Genomic DNA, 10,505 nt, shown 5'->3' on the forward strand with positions numbered 1-10,505 from the left:
AGAGAGAGAGAAAGAGACACAGAATCCGAAGCAGGCTGCAGGCTCCAGGCTCCGAGCTGTCAGCACAGAGCCTGACGCGGGGCTCGAACCCACGAACCGTGAGATCGTGACCTTGAGCCAAAGTCAGACGCTGAACCCACCGAGCCACCCAGGCGTCCCTCAGTGGGATGCTTAAACTCTGCCAACACCTTGAGCCTCGCCCCTCCCCACCCCAGAGCTCTGAAGGCTGCCCACCACCCCCTCCCCCACTTGCTGAGTACCCAGCCCTCCTGCCTGCAGAAACCCCGAGGGCCTGTTTTGAGGAGGCCCCCCCCAGTTGCTCCCCCCTCCCCCGCATTGCGGTTCCCCCATGCCTGGGTCCGTTAAAGACCACTGGAGGGAGAAAGGCTGTTTTCGTCTATGCCTCTCCTTGGGCACGCATTTTGCAGGTGGCACTGCCTTCAAGTACACTGTTGACCCCAGGAGAGAGGTCTTGGGGTACAGTGAAGACCCGAGTTCTAACCTTGCACCTATGTCCTGACCCCAGCTGGTGGGCAGCATTTTTTTAATGTGCATCTATTTTTGAGAGAGAGAGAGAAAGAGAGAGAGCACGAGTGGGGGAGGGGCAAAGAGGGAGGGGAACCGAGGACCCCAAGTGGGCTCTGTGCTGACTCAGGCCTCGAACTCATGGACTGCAAGATCATGACCTGAGCCAAAGTCGGGCACTTAACCGACTGAACCACCCAGGTACCCCTGGTGGGCAGCATTCTAAAGACCACCCCCACCCCACCCCACCCCCCATCAAAATTCCTGTCCCCTGGTTATTTCATCAAACACTAATCCAGGTGCTGCTGTGAGGGTAGTTTGAAGATGTGATTGAAGGCCTAAGGTTGTGGACTGAATGCTGGTCCCTCTGTCCTCCCCAACCCCTCAAGTCCACACGAAGTCCTAACCCTCAAGCTTAATGATCGGATTAGGAAGTGGGCCTTTGCAAGGTGATTAGGTTTAGATGAGGTCATGAGGCTGGGGCCGTGTGATGGCATTAGTGACCTTATAAGCAGAGACACCAGACGCTTGCTTCCTCTCTCTCGGCCAGGGAAGGTTACGGCAAAAGGCGGCCTTCTACAAGCCAGGAAGTGGGCTCTCTCCAGGAACCAAATCTGCAAGCACCTCGGTCTGGGACTTCAGTCTCCAGAAGCGTGAGAAATCAAGGTCTATTAATTAAGCCGCCCAGTCTGTGGCATTTTGTCACAGCGGCCCGGCGCCGACGGGCTCAGCGGATCTCAGGACAAAGGACGATCCAGGTTGGCCTGGCCCCACCAGGAGACCCCTTTACAGGAAGCGAGTTTTTCTTGGCGAGTAGCAAAAGAGGAAGTCAGAGAAATGTGAAGGGCAGGGGAGATTCCTATGAAGGGACTCTGACGTGGGGATCCCGCCGTCCACTGTCACGAGTGGGACTGCGAATGTGGGAAGGTGAGGCCGTGGCTGCTAGGAAGTGAGGGCCACCCGAACCCATAGCCACCTGCACAGGGAGCTGAGAACACGGCCGGCCGGCGCGGGGCGTGCGAGACCCAGAGCAGGAGACCCAGTCTATGAATCACACAACAGACTTCTTTAAAAAATAAATAAATAAATAAATAAATAAATAAATAAATAAAATTGTTTTTTAATGTTTGTTTTTTGGGGGCGGGGAGGGGCAGAGAGAGAGAGGGAGACGCAGAATCGGAAGGAGGTTCCAGGCTCCGAGCTGTCAGCACAAAGCCCGGCGTGGGGCTCGAACTCACAAACCTTGAGATCATGACCGGAGCTGAAACTGGTCGCTTAACTTACTGAGCCGCCCAGGCGCCCCCGGCAGACTTCTGACCTACAGACACCGTGAGAGAATAAACTGGTGTGGATACACAGCCAAGTGTGTGTAATTTGTTACACACGGATAGCAAACCGATACACCGCATGACCTAAAAGGGGCCACTTAACCTTTCTAAGCCTCCGGTGCTTCGAAGGAAGAAGATGGAAAGAACTGGGGTCCCTGAAGGTGGCTGTGGCTGAGTCACCTGACAACCTGGCATGCTGGTCTTTGCCGCCGTGGGAGGGAGAAATAAACATCCATTCCTTGGAGCCACTGGATATCGGGGGCTCCTTCTGACAACAGCCTGGTCTTTGCCTTAACCAGCACAAACTACCAATACGGGGAAAGCAGGTCGAGGGCCCTTACCCCAGGGTTTTGTTTTGTAAAGTGGAGCTACCGTACTTTATTAGTAATTTTTTAGTGCTTACAAGTGAGTAGCATTGGAAGAATACTGTAGAATTTCAGCGAATCAAAGGGTTCCAGCAATTTATTCATTCCACACACATCTACCGAGCCCCTCTGCTGATTATCTGAAGATACGACACTGAGCGAAATCAAATCCCTGCCTTCCGGGAGTTGACCTTCTGGTCAAGAAGAGAGATGAGAAACCATCGACAAATACACAGGGTGGCAAATGGCGGTAAATGCGGGAGAAGAGTAAAGCCAGGCAACAGGGCTGGGGGTGTCCTGGTGGGGGCCCGGGGGTGCTCTGTACAGGTGTCCAGAGAAGTCGACTCTAATGGTTTGGTGTCTGAGCAGATCCCGAAGTGAGAGGGTGAGGATCGGCACAGCCAGCCAGGGAAAGGATCTTAGGTAGAGGAAACAACACGTGCAAAGGCCCTGAGGAGGAGCCCAGCCTACGTGTCCCAGAAGCAGCCAGGAGCCACCGTGGCTGAAGCCGTGACAGAGAGGGGAGAGAACAGACACGGGGAGAGGACGCAAGGCCCTCAGTCAATGTGAGGGTCTTACTTTTACACACTGAGCGACACAGGAGCCGCGGGAGGGCGGAGCGGAGGCGTTACTTACGAGAAATCACGCCCGGCTAGGAGGCCCCTGCATGGTCTAGGTGAGGGATGGTGGCGCCTGGGGTCATGGATGTGTTCTGAGGGCAGAGATGATAGGATTTACTGGGGGCTCCGACGCGAGTGTGGGCAAATGAGGAGTGAGGAAGGCCCTAGGCTTCGGAGACGAAAGGACAGAGATGCCTTCACTGGAGGGAGCAGGTTTGGGGGCGGGCAAAAGCAGGAGCTGGTTGCGGACGGACGTGTCACATTACCATCGGACAAGCCGTGTGGTGGGGGTCGGGGTTGTGGAGGAGGTCCTATCTGGGGACAGAAACTGGAGCCAGGCAGCATTAAGGTAGCATTTAGGCCAGGGGACCTGCGAGCTGCCAGGGATGGGGTGCGGAGAAGGCCGTCTGGTCTGCAGAGGGTCCCCGGTCCCACTGCATGACTGGGGGTGGTGGGGGGGATGGCTCGGTGTAACCAGAAAGATGTCTGTAAGCAGGGGACTCCTTTTTCTTAAATTGTGGTAAGACAGATATCACATAAGAAATTGTCGTTTTAACTATTTTTTTTAATTTTTTTTTAACATTTTTATTTATTTTTGAGACAGGGAGAGACAGAGCATGAACAGGGGAGGGTCAGAGAGAGGGAGACACAGAATCTGAAACAGGCTCCAGGCTCTGAGCCGTCAGCACAGAGCCTGACGCGGGGCTCGAACTCACGGACCACGAGATCGTGACCTGAGCCGAAGCCGGCCGCTTAACCAACTGAGCCACCCAGGTGCCCCGTTTTAACTATTTTTAAGTACACAGATCAGTGGCAATGATGACATTCAAGAGATGACGTAAGCAGCATCGCTATTTTTTTTTAACCGTTTATTTTATCTTATCTTAGGGAGAGAGAGAGAGTGGGGGAGAGGGGCAGAGAGAGGGAGAGGGAGAGAGAAGCCCAGGCAGGCTCCGGGCTCAGCAAGGAGCCCGACGCAGGGCTCGATCCCACGACCCTGGGATCACGACCTGAGCCCAAATCGAGAGTCGGAAGGAAGCTCAACCCCCTGAGCCACCCAGGCGCCCCACATCACCCCTATGTCTAAAACTTTTCAACCCAAACAGAAACTGTGCCCCTTAAGCAGTTAACTCCCCCGTCTCCTCTCCCCAGCCCTGGCGACCACTCGTCTACTTTTTGTTTCTATGTGTTTGCCTTTCCTGCACATTTCCCACCAACCGAATCGGATGGTAGGTAGTCGTTCTGCGTGTGGCTTCTTTCACTTGTAATGTCATCGAGGTTGACTCAGGTTGCAGCACGTGTGAACACTTCGTTTTCCTTTTATGGGCAAATAACATTCCATGGTATTTTCCTTCCCCATTCAGCTGTCGATGCACACCTTTTGCTCACTGTGAATAACGCTGCGAAGAATAGGCAGTGACCCTTAATGACTCTGGGGAGGAGATAAGAGGCATGAGCACCCCTCCTTCCCAGAAGTCCTTCAGAATCTTCCGGAGGGTGTAAGATTTCTTTTGCTTTATTAAAAGGGACCTTGGGCTTCCGTAGGTTGAAAACTTGGCTTTAAAGCAAATGAGATGATGGGGCGCCTGGGGGGCTCAGTCGGTTAAGCGTCCGACTTCGGCCCAGGTCATGATCTCACGGTTTGTGGGTTCGAGCCCCACATCGGGCTCTGTGCTGACAGCTCGGAGCCAGGTGGGGATTCTCTCTGCCTCTCTCTGACTCCTGCGCTCCCCCGCCTCTCTCTCAAAATAAACTTTAAAAAATTATCATTAGACCAGCTTCTGCTGAATCTTATATTGAATACGCTGATAAGGGGCACATAACAAATTTGGCTTTATCAGCTATTTTGATAATTACACTGCGTTATAATTGTTCTGCTTCCTAATCCCATGTATTTTATTTTTCGCCTCTGTCTTTGGGGTCCATAGGCATTACTAGGTAGGCAGAGGGGTCCGTGGTATAACAAAGGGTAAGAGCCTGCTGCAAAGGTTTGCCTGGCTTCCTCCTCTGAAGTCTTTCCGGGGCACACACTGTCCTGGTCTGGGAATGCAGGTGACCCGGCTATGTGAGTAGTGCCGCCTCTCGCCACCAGGAGGCGCTGCTTCCCCCAGGTCAGGGGAGGCCCAGGGCAGGTTCAATGCTTCCTCCTCCCATCTTTGTCCTAACCAGGGCTGGCATCAGAAGCCCCTGGGAGGTTTTTTGTTTTTTTTTTTTTTTTTTTTTTTTCTGCCTCTCTTTTTTTTAAACTTTTTTTTTTTTTTTTAAGATTTTATTCTTAAATTTTTTTTTTCAACGTTTATTTATTTTTGGGACAGAGAGAGACAGAGCATGAACAGGCGAGGGGCAGAGAGAGAGGGAGACACAGAATCGGAAACAGGCTCCAGGCTCTGAGCCATCAGCTCAGAGCCCGACGCGGGGCTCGAACTCACGGACCGCGAGATCGTGACCTGGCTGAAGTCGGACGCTTAACCGACTGCGCCACCCAGGCGCCCCAAGATTTTATTCTTAAGTAATCTCTTCACCCAAAGGGCGGCTTGAACTTACAACCCCGAGATCAAGAGTTGCAGGCTCTGGGGGCACCTGGGTGGCTCAGTCAGTAAAAGTGTCTGACTTCAGCTCAGGTCATGGTCTCACAGTCAGTAGGTTCGAGCCCCGTGTTGAGCTTCGTGCTGACGGCTCAGAGCCTGGAGGCTGCTTCAGATTCTGTGTCTCCCTCTCTCTCTCCCCCTCCCCTGCTCGCACTCTGTCTCTCCCTCAAAAATAATTAAAAAAGAGTTGCACATTCTACCAGCTAAGCCACCCAGGCGCCCCTCCCTCCCTTTTAAAAAAAAGAAAAACAAAAAACACATTTCGTGATGAAAAAAAAATTTTTTTTTATATTTTTTAACATTTATTTATTTTTGAGAGAGAGCGCATGAGCAGAGGAGGGGCAGAGAGAGGGGGAGACACAGAATCTGAAGCAGGTTCCAGGCTCCCAGCTGTCGGTGCAGAGTCCAACGTGGGGCTCAAACTCACGAACCACAAGATCATGACCTTGGCCAAAGTCGGACACTTAGCCGACTGAGCCACCCAGGTGCCCCTATTATGAAAAATTTCAAACAAGCACAAAAGTTTATAAACCTCCAGAAAGCCAGGGACCGGCTTCAATAATTATCTCCTCACATATGGAGCTTCCTAAGTGTCCAGGTGGCCAGGCCCGGCCCAGGACGGGGACATCAGAGCCTTAGGGCCCTCCCAAAGTTCACAGGGCGTTTGCGAGCCACTGTCATAAGCCCGGCCCTTCCTCCTGGGACACCCCAGGTGACTGAGTGCAGGTCTCGGGAACACATTTCCTGCTCTCCGACCTCAGCCTCTGGTCCTCCCCACCCCGCCCCAGCCTGAAGGTCTTCCCTCAACTCTGACCCCAATCTTCCTGCTCACACTCATTTCCTCTCGCTCAGGCCCCACAGGACCCGGGGAGCAGCTGGCTCCCATCCCCTGCGCCGTCACCCTTCCTGTGTCTATCTGGAAGCCAGAATTAAGTAACACACGCCTCTCACCCTTGAGCAACCACCCACAGCCACATTCTGCTGGCCACGGAGTCTTATGTTGCCTCTTCCTGTGTTGGGAGAGCAGAGCCCAGGAGTCGACAATTTCTCGCCTTTTCGGAGAGATACTGTGAAGCTATTAAAACTACATTCTGAAGTGCCTAGAAAAATCCCCAGGGGACAGGCTGAACTGGGTCCCCCACCCCATTCATATGTTGGAAGTCTAACTCCGGGCACCTCAGGATGTGACCTTATTTGGAGGCAGAGTCTTTAAAGAGGTGATTAAGTTAAAATGAGATCATTAGGGTGGTCCCAATCCAGTATGACTGGTGTCCTTATAAATTGGGGACACAATTGGGGAAATTGGGACGCAGATGGATACAGAGGGAAGTGAAGACATGGGGGTCGGGGTGGGGGACAATCATTTACAAGCCGAAGAGGGGCCTCAGAAGGAATCAACCCCAGCAACGCCTTGATCTTGCCCGTCTAGCCTCCAGAATCGACAGAAAACAAATTTCTGTTGTTCAAGCTACCTAGTCTGTGGTTCTTTGTCAGGGCAGCCCTAGAAAATGAATATAATCTCAAGGGGCGCCTGGGTGGCTCAGTCGGTTGAGTGTCGACGTCAGCTCAGGTCATGATCTCACCATTTGTGAGTGGGAGCCCCGCACTGGGCTTTGCGCCGACAGCACGGAGCCTGGTTGGGATTCTCTCTCTCCTTCTCTCTCTGCCCCTCTCCTGTTCACGTTCTCTCTCTCTTTCTCTCAAGACAAATAAACTTTAAAAACTATTAAAAAAAAAAACCTATAGAAAATTAATGTAATCCCCAAATAGATACAATTCCCAAAAACCAATAAAATCCCTCCTTGAATTCTGATGAATCACAATTCTGGATTAACCCCGGAGGCAACCCCACGCCTGGGACCGGAGTTCTCTATTCGCGTGTGCGCCCCGGCTAGCTCTGGGTTCAGCTCGAGACCGTATTCTGGTCTCGCTCAGCTCTACTCACCCTGACCCTCCAGACCAGCAGGCTGGAGCGCCTGTTCTGTGCCAAGACCTCTTGGAAAATGGGCACCCAACTCCTGATGTGGGATGACAGAGTCCTCGTGACCTGAAGCCTGAAGGTCTACGGAAGGCTGACAGTCACAAACAGCTACACAGTTCACGGGGCCCTTGTCCAAAAATTATAAAAATTTTTTTTATGTTTATTCATTTTTGAAAGACAGAGACAGAGCACAAGCAGGGGTGGGGCAGAGATGGGGGGCGGGGGGGGACACAGAATCTGAAGCAGGCTCCAGGCCCTGAGCTGTCAGCACAGAGCCCGACGCGGGGCTCGAACTCACGGACCGCGAGATCATGACCTGAGCCGAAGTCGGACGCTCGACCGACTGAGCCCCCCAGGCGCCCCCAAAATTATGACACATTTCAACTTGGCCACAGTCCAAAGGCAGGGCCAGCTAAAGACACAGATGCCACACCATGAAGCCGACCCTGATGTTAGGGAAGGCCAAGTGTCCAGGGCACAGGGATGTCACCAGGAGCCACTGACTTATGTGGGTGCCCCCACATCGACGGCCAGGAGCACGTGCGTGTGCGCACGCGTGTGAGGAGAGACGCGGAGAGGCAGAAGTAGCCCTTCTTTGTCCCAATCCATTCTCAACTCATTCCCGGAGTCAACACTGCTCTGCCTGTCTCCACGGGAGTTCTAGAAAGACAAAGAGCTAGATACACATCCAAGTCCGTATCTTCCACTGTCAGATACAAAGATACCAGCAGATATCCTACGTTAGCTGCTCGAAAGACTGCAGAATAAACCGTCACAAAGACACGTTTCCTCCAAAGATCGGAATGGAAGCAAAGCCTCCTGTTTGTTTCCTTCCTTCGTATCCGCGAACTCGGGCCGGGCACCGAAGTTGAGAGGCACCACCTTTCTGGCTTCTCTGCCGGCATAACGGAGAGCAGAGGTGGCTACGAAAAGAGGTTACTCGCAAGTAATTTTGGCTGAACTCCAACGAACCGGCCCGTTAGAATCACAATCCAAGAGCGTGGTCCCTTTAATTTAGAAAACAAACAAACAAAAAAAATTCAAGCTCCTGAATTAACTGGCGGGGCTGGGAGAAGGCGGGCATTCTTCACTTCCGCCCGAAACTGGGAAAAATGTGAAGACTTCGGCTCCAAAGCCATCCCCAACGCTGCCTTGGTCACAGCTCCGGGAGCTGAGCGTTGGTCGGTCACCGCGGCTGGCATTCCAGACATCCCACGGCCCCCACTGCAGCCCACGCCCAGCTCCACGGGCCTGGGGAGCAGAGAGGGGAATCTGTGGCCAAGGAGGCATGGGCGTGGCCAGTCCCAAGTGCATTACAAAGGGACCCTCTCCCCTCTGAGTCCTGGAGGAGAAACAGAAGGAGTCCCCCCGGGAATCTGATTTGCTAAAGCGAGCCTGGCGGTCCACTTTGCTCTCAAGCACTGAGAGGGAGATGACCAGCTTGGACCCGAGGAGGTGTGTCAAGGCCAAAGTTAGACTCCAAGTCTCAGAAAACCTTTCTAAGGGGTCTTCTGGCTTACATAAAGGGGTCAAGATGGAAACGGGCTCAGCTCCCCTTCGGTTGCTAGGAAGCACCGGGGCAGGCGAGACCAGAGAGCCACTACGTGGGGTCCAGGCAGGCGGGCCAGAGCAAGGGCGGTGCCCCAGGCAGTGGCCGGAGGACGAGCAGAGGGGGCGTGCGGAGGCCGGGGGGTCACAGCAGGTGCTGTCCTCGGTCTGCATCAAACCGGAAGCGCCATCACCTCGCAGGCCCTGGAGGCCCGTCTCAGCCAGGGGGGCCAGAGGAGTAACCACCGACATCTGGCTTCACCTCGCGGACGTGTGTGAATTCCTGCGAACACTAGACTGGAGGACGGAAACGATCAGTGGGACGGGGAACTGGAGTCCTCACGGCTCAATCAGAGAGCACGAAGCCACCAACGCGAGAAAGGCAAGGACCAAAGGCTGCTTTGGTGGCCACTGTCAAAGCACAGGCCCGCTGATGGGTTATTCACCCCAGGCTCACCGGAGGCCAAGGATGCGCTTTGTGGTCCAAGACCGACAGAAGCCACCACTGTGTCTTTGCTCTCCGTCCTCCGGGGGCTTGGGTCCACTTCGTGTTGCCATGGCAATCCAGCCGGCCGCACGGTCCGCTGGACCCGAAGCCGGCGTCCGCAGGGAGGGCCGGGAGGACCCAGAGAATTCGACTCTCTTTTAGCTGAGCTCCCGTGGAGGCGGCTTCCTGATCCGCCAACTGGGGCGGAAACACCTGCAACTTCTCATTCCATTCCGGTCACCGTCCTAGGGCTGGCCTTGGCGGAGAAGGAAAAGTCTCCCCAAGGCAGACACGCCTCCGAATGCCCACCCGGCCACATTCGCCAAAGCTAATGACTTCCTTCACAATCGGCCTCACGGGGAAAGAGGAACAGGGTCTGGGTGCCCGCAGGGTGGCGATGCCACCCCAGGCCCATCTCTAAGGACACGGGCCCCGGGTTAAGAGCACCGATTCTGAAGCCACACTGCTCGGGTTCAAACCCTGTCCCCCGCTTCTATCAGCTGCATCCTTTGTTGGCTTTTGCTCTCTGTGTTTCCGTTTTCTTCTCTGTGAGACAAAAATAACAGCAGACTCTTGCTCCCGAGGGAATACATTTCGGAACGCTTAGAACAGGGCTTCATACGTCCTAAGCGCTCCGTAAATGCCGGCTTTGCTTATCTTATCCCTGGGTGCAAACTTCTCCCAGCCAGAAGCCTCCAGGCCCCAGCCTGGGTGCTCTTCTCCCCCCCTCAACACCCACGAGCAGGCCAGTCCGGGGGCCCTAGAGGCTGCTCCCCCCGAAGGCCCTTACCAACCAACATGGCGGAGCACAGCCGCCCACATCCTGGATCCGGCGTCTCCCGCTGGCTCCGGGCGCCTCTCGCCTGTTCCTTCCCTCGCGGGCCCCACAACGTGCAGCACTTCTAGGGCAGTATACTTGCTGATTGCTTCCTTCACTATTACTCACAACAACCAGCTAAGACACTGCCAAAGAAACACTCACAGCTGGCCCGGTCGGCGACTCGGGCGGCAGGCCTGTGCGGCCTCTCCCCGGGACCTGTGGATGGGAAGGAAAGAGGAGGAG

At 54.2% G+C, this 10,505-nt stretch overlaps 1 long non-coding RNA gene across 1 annotated transcript; it reads right to left on the reverse strand.

Annotated features, from left to right (window-relative positions):
- Positions 1–8,400: 8,400 nt before the first annotated feature.
- LOC121020449 (uncharacterized) lies at positions 8,401–9,859 on the reverse strand. The gene is made up of 2 exons (XR_005786133.1): positions 9,413–9,859; positions 8,401–9,252 (listed from the first exon to the last, which is right to left on the reverse strand). It is a non-coding gene; the product is annotated as an uncharacterized LOC121020449 (long non-coding RNA).
- Between the last annotated feature and the right edge of the window lie 646 nt (positions 9,860–10,505).

This window comes from Herpailurus yagouaroundi, unplaced genomic scaffold, assembly GCF_014898765.1.
Source record: "Herpailurus yagouaroundi ecotype Mexico unplaced genomic scaffold, PumYag 77, whole genome shotgun sequence".
Taxonomy (NCBI): domain Eukaryota; kingdom Metazoa; phylum Chordata; class Mammalia; order Carnivora; family Felidae; genus Herpailurus; species Herpailurus yagouaroundi.